Below are 16,312 nucleotides of genomic sequence, written 5' to 3'. Positions count from 1 at the left end.
CCTGCAACAATGGGTTATGCATGGCTTATGGGTTCATTGAGCTTCTTGAGGAGCTACCCACAAGAAATCATGTTAGCCATTGCCTGTTTCTTCGTTCTTCGCCTGTTCAATAGAAAGGATAAGGGTCCTTTGAATTGGCCTGTTGTTGGAGTTCTCCCTTCCCTTCTTATTAACCTCCATCGCTTGCACGATTGGTACACAGATATTCTAAGAGAAAGTGGTCATACTTACATATTCCATGGCCCATGGTTCGCTCACATGGATATAGTACTCACTTGTGATCAGGCTAACGTGAATCACATCACGAAAGCCAACTTCTCCAACTTCCCCAAAGCCTCCGATTTCTCAGAGATCTTTGATATTTTCGGTGATGGAATTACGAATTCCGACTTGGAATCATGGAGGTCTCAACGGAAAATTGCTCACACTCTTATCAACTATGATAAATTTCGTAGATCGGTCATCAAAACTAACCGAGAGAAGGTGGAGAAGGAGCTTATCACAGTACTTAAGCACGTAGCCACGCATGAAGAAAATCGTGTGGACTTGCAAGATGTGATGCAAAGATTAATGTTCGATAGCATGTGCATATTGATTTTCGGTATCAATCCTGGCTGCCTTTCTATAAACTTTCCTCCGGTGGAATTTGCTGAGGCCTTGGATGATATGGAGAAGGCAATTCTTTCCCGGTATGTCACGCCGAGAAGTTGGTGGAAATTGCTAAGAAGGCTAAAGATGGGGAGTGAGAAGAAATTGGCTGAGGCTTGGGAAACCATTGATTATTCCATAGCCAAATATCTTTCAATGAGAAGAGAAGAATTGAACAAAGCTTCAAGGCCTATAGAAGAAGAGGAAATGGGTGATTTGTTAACATTTTACAAGGATTGTCAACTGGAAGATGGAATAGGAAAATCTAATTCCGAAAACTTTCTTAGAGATGCAGCATTGAATCTCATGCTAGCAGGGAGAGACACCAACAGTACTGCCCTCACTTGGTTTTTCTGGCTAATATCCAAGAACCCAATTGTAGAAACCAAGATCTTAGAAGTAACTGTATGGGAATTTGCTAGAAGAAAGAGATGGGTGCCTAGAGAAACCAAGGGTGTTAGATACCGAAGAACTCACCAAGTTGGTTTATTTGCATGCAGCCTTGTGCGAGTCGCTGCGCCTTTTTGCACCAGTTCCCTTAATACATAGGGGTGTTTCGAAGCTAGATGTTCTTCCAAGTGGCGTGAAGGTTCGGCCAGGGATGAAGATCGTTTTTTCTCCGTATGCAATGGGAAGGATGGAGGGGTTATGGGGCGAAGATTGCTTAGAATTCAAGCCTGAGAGATGGATTTCAAAGCAAGGGAAGTTGAAATTTGAACATTCCCAAAGGTTTTTGGCTTTCAGTGCAGGACCAAGGAATTGCATAGGCATGGACCTTGCTTTCATTCAAATGAAGGCAGTTGCAGCTTCTGTGATCTATAACTTTCATGTTGAAGTGATAGAAGGCCAAAATATTTCTCCGAAGACTTCAGTAGTACTTCCCATGAAGAATGGATTGATGGTTAAGGTCAGAGAAAGAATAGTTTCTCTCTGATGTGTGTTGGAAGTTGTTAAGTAAAGAATAGAGTTTCCCATGTACTTTTATGGTCCTTCATGTTGTAAGAAAATGGACTTAGTGTTGGTCTGTTTGGTTGCACAATAACTAGAGTCTAGTAGGTGTTTTGCTTAGTTTTGGAGCTCGATGATGTACTAGTGGTGGTTGGTTGGCATGTTTTGATTCAAACTATTAGGAGACTACTTGCCTTATCTCTCCCTTGTCTGCCCATGTTGCATGCATGCCTTTCGTATGATAATTTAGTACTTGAGGTTTTGGATACAGTTCAACAATACTGATTTAACAATACTGATATGTTAATATCTCAATGACAATTTAGTACTTGAGGACTTGTTAACCGTATTGATGGTTTTACCCCTGAATTTCACAAAATTAGGACCCGGCTTGCCAGTAGTATATTCCTCATAATCTGTTAATGTGTAATCTATGTTATACCCTAACTTATTATGCCATGTCACGTTATGCATATTTCTATTGCATATTTATAGACATAAATTTCATGTCATGCTGTGTGATACATGGGTTGTGTTACGGTTATGTATTCGATAGTCAAGATGCTTTGGTCGGGCTCTAGTGGCTTGTGCGGTATATCTGAGTATTTAGATATTCCGATACATGGGATGCTTTGGTCGGGATCTAGTGGCTTGTGTGGTATACCCCGTATTTGGATGGCCATATTCAAAGGTTGCTTTGGTCGATTGGACTTGCATTATATTTATTTATTGTTTTGCATTAGTATTGTTAGAGACTTCATATTCTCTTTTACTTCCTTTGGATGGGTTGTGAACACGACGTTGGACTTCTTCTTCTTCTTATTATTATTCTTTGGGATTGTGGCTATATATCTAGTTGTGGATTGGCAATTTAATTGCTTAAGAATGGATTATTTTGCTTTATGGCTTCTGTTTACTGTTGCCTTGCTTATCTGTGAGGTTGGTTGCAGCTATCACGTGCCTGGATTGTCGCTTGGTTCGGGGCCTGACGCCAAGGCTGCTCTGGGCCCACCCACATGACGGTTGGGTGATCTAGTCCCTTTGTTTGGCGGGCCAAATCTTTGGAATCACATAACCTTGGAATCATACTTCTGCTGGATGATCCGAACTATCCATTTACTACCTTGCAAATGAATGGTTAAGAAAGTAACTAAGATGGTTATTGAAGTTCAATTTAGAGTGATTATTGTTACGTTTGCGACTCAGGTGGGTCGAGCATTTTATTGGAAAACCTGAGACACAAACCCGACCTTGAAGAGATCACCCCTTGGGTCGGGTCGGGTCGGATTTTTAATATTTAGCTTATGATATTAGCAAGGTTTAAAATTTCGGTTTTCGGTAACCGTTTCGGACCCCACCAAAAACCGCCGAAATTTGGTAATTTGGTTCCAAATTCCGGACCAAAATTTTGAAATTTAGGACCGAAATTTTGTAACACTTTTTTTTTAATAAATAATGTCATTAAACCGAAATTTCGGACCGAAATTACCGAAATTTGGTAAAGGGCGAAAAATGAAATTTTGGAAATTTTCGGTTTCGGTCCCCACCGGTATCCGAAATTTCGGATTTCGGTCGAAATTTTAAACCATGGATATTAGTGACTATTATCAGCAAATATTCACTCTTAAATTCTCTAAATTTAAATCATGTACATAAATTTAAGAAGGAAACTATTTCAGATCACAAATCGTATCACCTCAATGGAAATAAATATATCAATATACTGAAAATTAATAATTTTCCATGTTAGTCAAGAGATATTTTAGAAATTTAATGTACGCGTATAAGAGTCGGATCAGGTATCAAGTTTCAAATTTTAAAACTGAAAACTGACCCAATCGAAAACCAATGCATGATTTATGAACAAGGCACAGGGCTTTTTTTTTTTTGGGTCAGGTCAATGTGGGTCGGGTTTGTTAAAGTATAAAAGATTAAATAACGCCATCTCCATGAGCTTGAGCTTTTGGAGTAATATATTGGTTGTTTCACATGCGAATTGAGCAGTGACCTTGGGTTCAAAACTCCTTAATATTTAAAATCCAAGTGTAATAATGGCCAACCCAAAAGAGGGGCCACATGTGCCACGTGCCACACGTGAAGGGGAATGTTAAAGTATAAAAAATTAAATAATGCTGTCTCCAACAGCTTAAGCTTTTGGAGTAATTGGTTGTTTCACAGGGCAAAAGCCTACACAAGTTGAAACCTTGGGGATTATCATGCTATTTTACCTGGTAGGGGAGGGTAGTTGAAGCTTCTTGGGGGCTTCTAATAATAAGAGCTTCTCATAGTATCGTATACTTATGTTATTATAGTGAGGAAGACTTTGTCTTCTCTGAAGAATTCAAAGAGAGATGATATCATGCCACCCTTGTATATCATGCCACCCTTGTACGTAATTATTATATATGGCAACGTTCACCCTAATCTGTTTCCGTTGACAATACCCCACCATTGAAATGTCTAGTTTCATTCTGAATGGACGGTAAGACCTAGTTATTCTTATTGGCTTTGAATTCTTTGATCGGGTGATCGCAGGGTCACTTTCACAATCGATACTGAAAAGCAATTTTTTAGGTACAATAAAGGCATGAATGTGAAATGAAGACCATTATTCTTGTGGGCTAAAACTGATTATTGGACTCAAATTAACATCTAAGTTAGAGTCAAATATCAGTGTTGGACTCACAATCTGTTCTCAAAATCCAAAATAAACAGGCCTGCATAATTTTGAGTCCAACAATCAATTTTGAACTCAAAATTAATTCTGAAAATGCAAAACAAATAGGACTCAACAAAGTAATTGCATTTATGTTAATAGTAGGTTCACTAATGATCGGTCCAACTTACGTACAATAAACAACACTTAGCACTCAAGTAATGGTCCCTATAAATTATGTCTCAGAACTCAAAAATTGCATTCTACCATTGGTCGTAAAGGTGACTTTCTACATAGTGGGTCTATTTTAATTAAGAGTGCAGTGAACCACCAATTCGGATAGAATGAACCGTCAATAAGGGATCATTCTTCTATTCATTATTCTAGGAAATATTTTACCATACGGAATAAAACAAGAAGGAAGACTTGGTCTGTTCTGAAGAATTCGAAGAGAGAGAGAGAGAGAGAGAGAGTTTAACCCCCCCAAACCCCCCCCACTCCAACGCCACCTAAAAACACACACACACACACACACCAATCCGGTACTATTTAAGGTGTCCTTCGAGCTCTTTTGTAATTGTATGGGCCCATATGGGATACAATTGGAGACATACATAAAGATAATCAATCCGAAAACTACCAAGCCACCAAAAGAATCCGGTGCAACTCGGGTCAATTTTTGAAAACTTAGGTTGAGATTTTACCATAAAATCGGGCCTGGGTAGATTCCAATTCAATTTTTAGCAGAAGCATCCCTACAAAAGATACTTATTACGTGTGTGGGTGATGAAATCCAATCTGGCCGGAGGAAAAACTGAAGATCCGGCTCATGCGCGTCCTACGCTCAAAGAATAACGTTAGAGGTCCTCGGAGTTTGGAGTCCGGGAAGACCTTCCGATCCTCAAGTTGGAAATCGGATCAACAAGAGAAAAACCGAGCAACAGAGGAGCCGATTAACGATCTGATTATGAGAGCTTAGATTACATACCTTGAGTGTGGGGTTCTTTTTATAGAGTCCGAGTACTAGGCAGCTTAGGAAGCTTGCCTTTCTTGGAGACTCCGATTGGCTGATTTCCTTATGGAGTCGGTTTCCATGTTTATCTAGGTGGTCGTCGAGTTTTCTTATGGAGCTCAGTTTCTAAATATATCTGAGCTTTTAGGAAGATTGCCATGTATGACTCGGATTCCCCATTTAGGCGATTTCCTATTTGAACGGAGTTGTTACTCGAGGTGTGAAGAGATATCTTTGTCCTCGATTTTTAATTAGTAAGTTCAGTCTCTAAGGTTAGCGGATGCCATGTGATGAGTGCTCATAGGTGGACAGATTTTACCCCTAACATAATCCCCCCTCCTTCCTCGGGACACCCCTAGGTCGTGGAAGTAGGTTTCCGGGCTTTGTTGTCCATGCACCCATCTAGCTTTTGAGTGGCATTCATAGGCCATTTGCCGAAATTGGAGGGTCCAGTTTTCCGATCATACGTAGGATCAGGTCGACCCAATCCGGGACTTGTGGAATTCGAGGATGGCAGTAATTTGTAGCGATCCTCCGCAGTTGAAACGCCTTCGTCCTCAGGAGTCAAACTTAACCGCCAATGTAATTGTTGAGGCATAACGGTACTTATGGTGTGCATTTTGGGAGGCCATAAGGATGGTGCCACGCGGCGTGCTGCATCCCGAAGCACGAAGCGAAGGGGCGTTTAGCATGTCACATGGGGGCTTTGCCTATAAAAGGAGGGGAACCCCCTCTGAAATGAAGTATAGGGCAACCAAGAGGGGGTGAATTGGTTGGGAATTAAACTTTTAGGTTTCATTAACAACTTTTGGTCTAATTTGCTTGTTATTTGATCTTGATTAAGTGGTTAGCACAATAATAAAAGCAATAAAGCAAAATAACCACAAATAGAGAATGAAAGGAAAGATATAAAGGAGAGATATGCACACCATATATTTATAGTGGTTCGGTCCCTTAAACCCAAGGGCCTACATCCACTCTTCTCAAGTTCTCCTTGAGGTGTTCCACTATTTGAATCCTCCACAAGGGCCGGATCCTAGCCTCCTTACAATTGTTCACCAAGGGATTTAAGAGTGATGCCCTTCCAACGTTTACAATATAGCTCACGTATACAAGATTGGTTTGGGGTTTGAATCCACAATGAAAGCTCTCTTAAATCTCTCTCAAGAAGATTACAAGATAAAGCCCTAAATCCAAACACTTATATTTAATCTCAAGTCAAGGCATAAGATGGTTTGGGAGAGAGAAATCTTGCTAAAAATGGTTGCAATGTGATTATAATGGCATTAGAGGGTTGGTAGATCATCAAGAATCCATTAAATGAACATATGGAAGTATTTGTAAAGCTCCAATCCAAAAACTAGCCATTATTGTGCTCTAACGAGTCTCTCAGACGGCCCCTTGATAGACCGGAGAGGCCCAACAGCTATATGTTTAAAACACAGTTTTGCCAGTGCCGGTCTACCTAAGGGGTCCGATCGGCTAAAATTCAGCTTCTGTTTGTTTCTGGAAATTCTGTCCATTGGGGCCAGACAACCTAAAGGGGCTAGACGACCGGTAAGCCTATGCAAATTGAGCACAGCATGATAAGAAATAATCAAGGATGATATGGCTGTTAATCTCCTCTTGAATATAATACATATATAGCAAGTTAATACACATATCGAAATGTCGATATGTAGCCAAAGTTGGTAAGTGTTTTAATTTAGGTAAAGGTACTGTTCTCCCAAAAGGAGGTCATAAGCACCAATTTTATAGCTTTTACAATTAAGGTTTAACATAACATACATGCAAATACTACTAAACAGGGGTGATAACGTATAGTATATGGTCACTAACACATGATCATGTGCCAGCGTATTAACCCCCACTGATGAGATCTTTCGTAGTCCGACTGAGAACCCATAAAATAATACATTGAAATTCAACGACATTCAATATGTAATATGCTTTCGAGAATTAACCGAGGCAAAAGAAAATATCACCACTTTCAAAAACAAGATCTCAGTGACACTAGCTTTCTTATCTCAAAAATCCTATTACAATTGATACAAAGAAAACACTAAATAAGGCCTATAATCTCTTACCTTCTTTCTATGCTTCTATCATAGAACACCCGTTCTATGCGATCCCTTGAAGGTAGGAATCTAATTCCTATTTATCAAGGTTTTTCATCACTAAAATATACTTAAGGGGGTTAAACATTCAATTTAGAAGCAAGAGGATGCATTCATAGCATTAAAATCTGCTCAAAAACACCCTCGGACATTTCCTCGACCTAAGCCGACCGGTCCCCAGCTCAGTCGACCGATTGAAATTTTTTTGAGAATTTAAAAGAAACCCGAGAGCTAAACCTCGGTCGAACGACCACTGGTTCAATTGATCGGCCTAGTAATTTTGGGTTTTTGTCCAAGCGCGGCATTTTTCTTTTTTTTCACTCTAAAAAGGCCATAACTTTCTTGTTTCATAACGGAATCAGGCAAGAGCAGTCTCGTTGGAAAGCTAAGGATAAGAGGATCCCAACGAGATCAATAGGTTCCTCAGAATCACACAAGATAAAAGAATCAAAATATAGAATCCTAACTTTTCTTCGCTAAAAATATCTATTCTTCTTTATATTGATAGAAAACAATATATCTTGTGATTAAAAAATATCGATTCTCCTTGAACATTTCTCTATTCGGCTCCAGGGCTCGCTCTTCTAGGTTTAGGGTTTCTGTAGTTTAGAGAAATAAGAAATTTACAGCACAGTTTAGTATCTATAATCTTGATTAGATTAATTAACCTAATCTAATCTTCCAAAACTGACTAAAATATTTCTTTAATTATAGAATTTACAATTGGGAGTGGGACCAAAATACCCCCACACGTTTTGGGGTAACTCACTCCAGCAATATGATTCTAAGGTTATATAAGTTCGAAGATCAATCTTGCCCAGCAAAATTGTTGCTTCTCATTGTATCCTTTCCTGTGATTTATGACTTGTTAACTTCATTTTTTAAGGACCTTCCAACAGTCCGATTACTCCACCCAACTACGCATGAGAGGAATATATTTTAAAAAATTGCTTGCGTTCTTTTATTGCTTAGTTAGATTTGTGGACTTCTCTGTATGTGTGTGAGAGGGAAGCTTTTATAAAAGTTTATTGGATTTGTTGACTTCTCTGTATGTGCGTGAAGGAAGCTTTTATAAAAGTTTATTAGATTTATTGACTTCCATGTATGCGCATTATGAAATCCAAAACTGACTTTAGGACGTAAAAAACAAAATTTTGAGCACAATTTTCATTGAAGAATGGAAGTGAGTTGGACCATCATTAGTTAACCTACTAATGACATGTGTAATTAATTCGTTAGGTCCCATTTGTTTTGGATTTTGAGAATTGATTTTGAATCCAAAACTGATTATTGGACTCAAAATCTGGCTAGGCCATGTATATTTTGGATGCATCCCAATTGTGAGTCCAAAACTGATTATCTAACTCAAAATAAAGACAATTGATTTTATAGAACATCGTGACCCACAGGGTCCTAGGTAGGGCAGCAACAGGGTCGGGTCGGGTTTTTCAAAACGCTAGCCCAACCCTGGATGCCATTATCTCGGCCCTGACCCACCCTGACCCTGAGTCAGGGCTGAAAAACCTCAACCCATTGCCCGCCCTACAGGGCTCAGCGCGGCCTTGTCCCGCCCTAATTGGTCCTGATTGGACTGATTGACTCTAGTGCAAAAACCAGTTAAGAGTGCCAAAAATAAAGCAACCACATATCCTATAGGACAAAATGATCAATAAATAGAGAAGGGGAACAAAATAAGACAATATGAATTCAACAACATGACGGACAACATAGAGAATTAATAATAATAATCTAAAGAAACATCAATCCAAGATAATAGAAAACACTATCAAAAGAAACATGCACAGATGACTCAATTCTATAATAGAAAACTTAGGATCGGGCTGACCCGAGGTATTAACCCTAAACCCAACCCGACCCTGAGTCAGTGCCTAAAAAATGAACCCTGACCCGCCCTCAGGGTTGGAAAATCCAGCCCAGACCCTGTTCGGGCTCAAGGCGGGTCAGGGTTGACAGGGCCAAACTTGCACCCCTAGTCCTGGGCATCCCATGTGTTAGTACTGCAAAAGTCAATGATTTAGGGCCTGGCATCCCATGTGTTAGTACTGCAAAAGTCAATGATTTAGGGCCTGACCTCCCATGTGTTAGTACTTCAAAAGTCAATGATTTAGGGCCTGTTCGGGCAAGGCTTCTCATTCTAGCGATACATTATCGGGTAGAAATAACTGTTTTTGGGAAAGGAGTGCAAAAAAGTCATATTCTTCTAATCTTTTTCCCATTGAAAATTGGCAATCACATTGACGGTCAAAACCAAATGACTGCTAAATTAATGAAATGGCGCTTATAAGTAATGGCCAAACAAGGGTCATGAACATGCAATTCTCCGCTGCAAGAATGGGTTATGCATGGCTTATGGGTTCATCAAGCTTCTTGAGGAGCTACCAACAAGAAATCTTGTTAGCCATTGCTTGTTTCTTCTTTCTTCGCCTTTGTTTCTTCGTTCAGGACCGGTTGAATCACAAGGCCAAGGTTCCTTTGAATTGGCCTATTGTTGGAGTTCTCCCTTCCCTTCTCCTTAACCTCCATCGCTTGCACGATTGGTACACAGATGTTCTCAGAGAAAGTGTCCACACTTTTGTCTTCCATGGCCCGTGGTTCGCTCGCATGGATATAGTACTCACCTGTGATCCTGCTAACGTGAATCATATAACAAAATTCAACTTCTCCAACTTCCCCAAAGGCTCCGATTACACGGAGATCTTTGAAATTATGGGAGAAGGAATTACTACTACAGACGCGGAGCCATGGAGGTCTCAACGGAAAATTGCCCACTCCCTTATCGGTTATGACAAATTTCGGACATGGGTCGTCAAGAGTAAACCGAGAGAAGGTTGAGAAGGGGCTTATCAAAGTTCTTAAGCACATAGCGCAACAAGATGATCATGTGGACTTGCAAGATGTGATGCAAAGATTCATGTTTGATAGCATGTGCATCTTGATTTTCGGTATCGATCCGGGCTCTCTTTCTATAAACTTTCCTCCGGTGCAATTTGCTGAGGCATTGGATGATATGGAGAAGGCAATTCTTTACCGGTATGTCACTCCGAGAAGTTGGTGGAAATTGCTAAGATGGTTAAAGATGGGGAGTGAGAAGAAATTGGCTGAGGCTTGGGAAACCATTGATTATTCCATAGCCAAATATCTTTCTATGAGAAAAGAAGAATTGAACAAACTTTCAAGGCCTATAGAAGAGGTTGAGAAAATGAGTGATTTGTTAACATTTTTCGTGGATGATATAGGAAACTCAAATTCCGAAAACTTTCTTAGAGATGCAGCATTGAATCTTATGCTGGCAGGGAGAGACACCAACAGTACGGCCCTCACTTGGTTCTTCTGGCTAGTATCAAAGAACCCAATTGTAGAAACCAAGATCTTAGATGAACTGAATGGGAATTTGCTAGAGAAAAGAGATGGGTGCCTAGAGAAACCAAAGATGTTTGATGCCGAGGAACTTGGCCAGTTGGTTTATATGCATGCAGCCTTATGCGAGGCGTTACGGCTTTTTGCACCTGTTCCCTTAATACATAGAAGTGTTTCGCAGCCGGATGTTCTTCCAAGTGGCGTGAAGGTTCGGCCAGGTATGAAGATCGTTTTTTCTCCGTATGCAATGGGAAGGATGGAGGGATTATGGGGTGAAGATTGCTTAGAATTCAAGCCTGAGAGATGGATTTCAAAGCAAGGGAAGTTAAAATTTGAACATTCGAAAAGGTTTTTGGCTTTCAGTGCAGGGCCAAGGAATTGCATAGGCAAGGACCTTGCTTTCATTCAAATGAAGGCAGTTGCAGCTTCTGTGATCTATAACTTTCATGTGGAAGTGATAGAAGGACAAAATATTTCTCCGAGTATTTCAGTAGTACTTCCCATGAAGAATGGATTGATGGTTAAGGTGAGAGAAAGATTAGTTTCTCACTGATGCGTGCTGAAAGTTGGTAAAGAATAGAGTTTCCCATGTAATTTTATGGTCCTTCATGTTGCAAGAAAATGGACTTTGTGTTGGTCTGTTTGGTTGCACAATAACTAGTCCAGCAGGAGTTTTGCTTAATTTTGTAGCTCTATGTCATGTATTAGCAGTGTTTGGTTGCATGTTTTGATTCAAACTTTTACGAGGCTGCTTACCTTATCTCCCCCTTGTCTGCCTTTCGTACTCCACCAAACAACTTGAAAAAAGGTGGTTTTTGCTAGTAGAATCTTGAGATTCATCACACTTTCCTCTTCCTCTTCTCTCTCTATATTGGTAATGAGACCCTTGTTGAAACCCTTGTTTTGACAACTATACTATATATGCACTAGGAAACTATAGTTGACAACCAAATACTACTAACCACTACTTTATAAGGATACTATTTCACTGCTATTACACATGTTGACTACTTCAGTTCTAATTCACCACTACTACTCTGCAAGGCAACTACTTGAACATTGAGGATCACTAGCGTCACTTTCCCATTTTACTCTCTTGCAACCATACATGAGGCCCGTGGGTATTACCTCTCTCATTTGTTTGTTCTCTTAGTTGAAGGGATTCGCTTCCTTGATATAAATCCGGTAAGTAATTGGTAGGCTTTCTTGGTTCACAAAATTGTTGGCTCTAACCCCATCATTAGTTGTTCTTAAGAAACCCTTCAAATCCTCCCTAAATCTTAATGTCACGCCCCTGACCAAAGGTGCAACAGAAGCCACATGCCTACAAGGAAGAACCTTACAAGCATGAATGGTTATTCCACTCAAAATATTTCATACAGGCTATAGCAAAATCATCCATAATTAATAAACAAAGCTTCCTTTTAATCTACAAAATAAAAATAGAACACTACCCAAAGCAACTAAAGCATCTTGATCACGAAACGAACTAAACTTTCAAAGAGTTACAACTCTCCAACCCCTTATAAACTCATAAAAAATCAGGAAAGTAAACCATTACAAAAGCATGAAAATGTAAAAGTCCATTAAATGCACTTTGGAAACTTTCAACCAGTGGATTAGTTTAGACTTCCTCATAAAAATATAATGCTGGCGTTAGGTGTACATAGAAGTCAACAAAGCAAATAAGCGATGCAGAAATCCAGCAGTTTTTTAAAAGCTTCCCACTCGGTAGTTGACACTACAAGTCTGAGGTCTTTAAACGCCGAAGTTACGAAGTAATACACGTTGCTTCCTATATAAAATCATGTTGTGAAATGATACATTGAGAAGCTACGATTTGAGCAGAGCCCTATGCCAAGGCTGCTCTGGGCTCACCTAGATTACATCTGGATGTTCTAGTCCCTTTGTTTGGTGGGCCAAATCTTTGGAATCAGATAACATGTTATGTACATGTTAGTGGCCGGTGTAAATGGGGTCAGTTAGTATGTAGTTGTTATGTAGTTGTGGCCTTGTGGGTATGTGTTTTAGGGTTGTGGGGTTAGATATAGCTAATGTGGTTTAGTGATGTAGTTATTGCCTATGTGTTATGTAAGTGGCAAATGGGTTGGCCGATGTGACACACCTTGGTACTTAATTGTATTTAAGTAGTGGTAATTGAATGAAATGAAGAAAAAAAAGAAGATAAATTTACAGCACAAAGGAAACTTATATGTTTTTAGGAGAGTCATGATTCCTCTCAATTTGAACCACTAGGAGGTCCACTTGCCTAGAATCAACCACCCCTTCTCTATTCTATCTTTTTTCTTTCTTTTTTTTAATTCATGTTACGGCCGATCAGGATATTTTTCGTTTCGGCGTTAATGCAGGTGGGGCAAAACCCTACACAAGTTGCAACCATGGTGATGAATTATCATATTATTTTACCTAGTTGGGGAGGGTGGTTGAAGCTTCTTGGAGGATTCTGTATCGTTCCCTAATGTTTATTATAGTGAGGAAGCTGGGTCTGCTCTGAAGAATTCAAAGAGAGATGATATCACGCAACCCTTACTATATATGGCAACGTTCACCCTAGCTATCTGTTTGCGTTCACAATATCCTATCGAATTGGAATGTCTAGTTTCATTCTGAATTGACGGTAAGACTTACTTATTGGCTTTGAATTCTTTGTGTAGGGAATTTAACCAGGTAGAACTCACCCCTAAAAGGTAGCCATTAGAGGGAGGGTGCCCATTCCCTTATAACCCATCCCAGTCCATTTCACTTATCCGATGTAGGACTATTTGCTTTTGCGTGGAACCCCAACACTTTGATCAGGTGATCGCACGGTCACTTTCACAATGTATACTAAAAGGAGAATTTTAGGTAGAATAAAGACATTCATGTGAAATCAAGACCATTGTTCTACTAGGTCCAAAACTGATTATTTTTTACTCTAATGATAGGCCCAACTTACGTACACATAAACAACACTTAGCACTTAAGTAATGGGCCCTATCAATTACCTCTACAGACTCAAAATTTTCATTTTACCATTGGTCGAAAAGTGTCTTTCTGCATAGTGGGTCTATTTTAATGAAGAGAAGAGTGAACCACCAATTCGGATGAAAAGAACGGTCAATGAGGGATCATTCTTTTATTCATTATTCTAGGAAATATTTTACCATACTTAATAAAATAAAAAGGAAGACTTGGTCTGCTCTGAAGACCCCCACCCCCCACAACACACCCCTTTCAAAATAAAAAAATTCGTTGATATTTAAGGTGTCCTTCGAGTAATTGTATGGGCCATATGGGATACAATTTGAGACATAAATATAAGCAATCTGAAAACTACAATGCCACCAAAAGATTAGGGGTGCAACTAGGGTCGATTTTTTGAAAATTTAGGTTGAGATTTTACCATAAATTGGGTCGGGGTTCACGTAGATTCCAATTCATTTTTTGGCAAAAGCTCAACCCGAACTGACCCAAATTGCACCCCTACAAAGGATACTTCTTATATATGTTGGTCCCAAAATCCAAATTAGCTGGAGGAAAACTGAGGATCCATCTCGTGCTCATCTTGCCCACGTGAGAGGTCCCCAGAGTTTGGACTCCGGGAAAACCTTTCGACGCTCATGTCAGAAATTGGCTCAATAGGAGAAAAAACGAGCAACAGATGAGCAGAGTAACGATATGAATATAAGAGCTTTAGATTACTTACCTTGAGCGTAGGGTTCTTTTTATAGAGTCAGAGTACTAGGTAGCTTAGGAAGCTTGCCTTTCTTGGAGACTTTCCCATTAGTAGATTTATTTAGGGAGTCGGTATCCATGTTTATCTAGGCAGTCATGTTTTCTTATGGAACTCGGTTTCTAAATATATCTGAGCTTTTAGGAAAGTTGCCATGTAGGGCTTGGATTCTCCATTTAGGCACTTTCCTATTTGAATGGAGTTGCTACTCGAGGTGTGAAAAGACAAAATCATTTTAATAATATTCAAAAACACTTTTATTTTAAAAATCATCAACAATTTCCTCATAAATCCCCGGGCCCAGAACCCCTTCTAATCTCCTTACTTTATCAATTAATAAACTCCTAATAAACAAAATATTACCAAAGATTTTGGAATTTTGAAAAATGAATTTGATTTGTATGTGCTTACTAAGGAAAAGTTGTTTAGAGAATAAAGTTCAAAGTGATCAAATTGAAAAAATTATTTCAGAAAACAAGAGATTAAAGGTGGAAAATGAAAAGCATACTTTAAAAAAAATCTCATGTGGAACGATATATTTATATAAATCCTTGAAAGGCAAATTCTTACTCTAGCGAGAGTTGGCTTGGGTTACGAAAACTCTTCTAGGAATAGACCCTTCAAGAATAAGTTTATTAAAAGCAAGCACAAGCTCTTATATGGTAAAGTATGTCATTAAAAATTCGCTTATAAATATAAGAAATCTTATAGCACAAGATGTGTTGTGATCATAAAGGACTTGCACCATGTTACTAAGCATGAAGGACCCAAAATCGTATAGTGGATCCTCAAGGCACATGAATGGAGATGCTTCCGAATTCACATTCCTCATCAAGAAATAAAAAAAGGTACTGTAACTTTTGGTGACAACGGCAAAGGGAACAAAGACTTTGTGATTAATAATGTCTTATTGGTTGATGGCTTAATTCAAACCTTATTAGTAGTAGTCAACTTTGTGACTTAGGAAACGAAGTCACTTTTTAAAATGATAAGGGTCTAATTAAAAATGCTAATAATGGTAAAATTGAATTCATGTTACAAATAAATGGTAATTTGTGTACTCTTACTCTAGAAGAACTCAAAAATCAAGGTGTGGAATGTCTTTATGCAATGAAAGGCATTTAATGGTGATGGCATAGGAGACTAGGACGTGCTAGCATGGGCCTCAAATATTTCTTCTAAAGATCTAGTAAATGGCTTACCTAGCTTAAATTTGTAAAATATCATATTTGTAAAGCTTGCCCGTTAGGAAAACAAGCTAAGAATTCTTTTAGACCCAAGAATATAGTAATTACTACTAGGTCACTACAACTCATTCACATGTACCTCTTTGGTCCTATGAAAACAAGTAGCATTGGCGCTAAAAGATATGTGTACATCATTGTTATAACTACTCCAGATACCATGGGTTCTTTTCTTATGAAGCAAAGATGAAACCTTAAAAAAGTTTTCCAAACTACGCAAAAAGATGAAACCTCAAGGATACATGCGCTCATGTATCTTGTCTTTTAGCATTTAATTGTCACGTAAGTGCTTTTTGGGAACCATAAACCCTTTTACAACTCTTTAAATACTAAAAGACAAGAAACATGAGAGTCTTGTATCATAACATGTTTGTGTTGAAATCATTTCCCAAAAATAATTATGGGTGGTTTATTTTTAGGGAAATGATTTCAGCACAACCACGTTTTGTTACATGGGCACTCTTGGCTTGTCGTTTAGTATTTAATTGGCTTGTAAGTGATTTTTGGGAATCGTAACAATCTTTTTACAGCCTTTATTAGGGCTGCAACTCGAGCCGGGTTTTACCCGACCCGCAT

General features: G+C 39.0%; 2 pseudogenes; both read left to right on the top strand.

The window, feature by feature from the left end:
• Positions 1–9: 9 nt before the first annotated feature.
• On the top strand, positions 10–1,615 carry LOC143849185 (noroxomaritidine synthase 2 pseudogene; annotated as a pseudogene).
• An 8,099-nt stretch (positions 1,616–9,714) lies between these two features.
• LOC143848814 (alkane hydroxylase MAH1 pseudogene) lies at positions 9,715–11,487 on the top strand (annotated as a pseudogene).
• Positions 11,488–16,312: the final 4,825 nt, after the last annotated feature.

The sequence above is a fragment of the Tasmannia lanceolata genome, unplaced genomic scaffold, assembly GCF_043159265.1.
Source record: "Tasmannia lanceolata isolate RefF3 unplaced genomic scaffold, GAP_Taslan_0.1 ptg000016l, whole genome shotgun sequence".
NCBI lineage: Eukaryota > Viridiplantae > Streptophyta > Magnoliopsida > Canellales > Winteraceae > Tasmannia > Tasmannia lanceolata.
The sequence above is the reverse complement of the archived record's forward strand: the minus strand, read 5'-3'. Positions and strand labels throughout refer to the sequence as shown.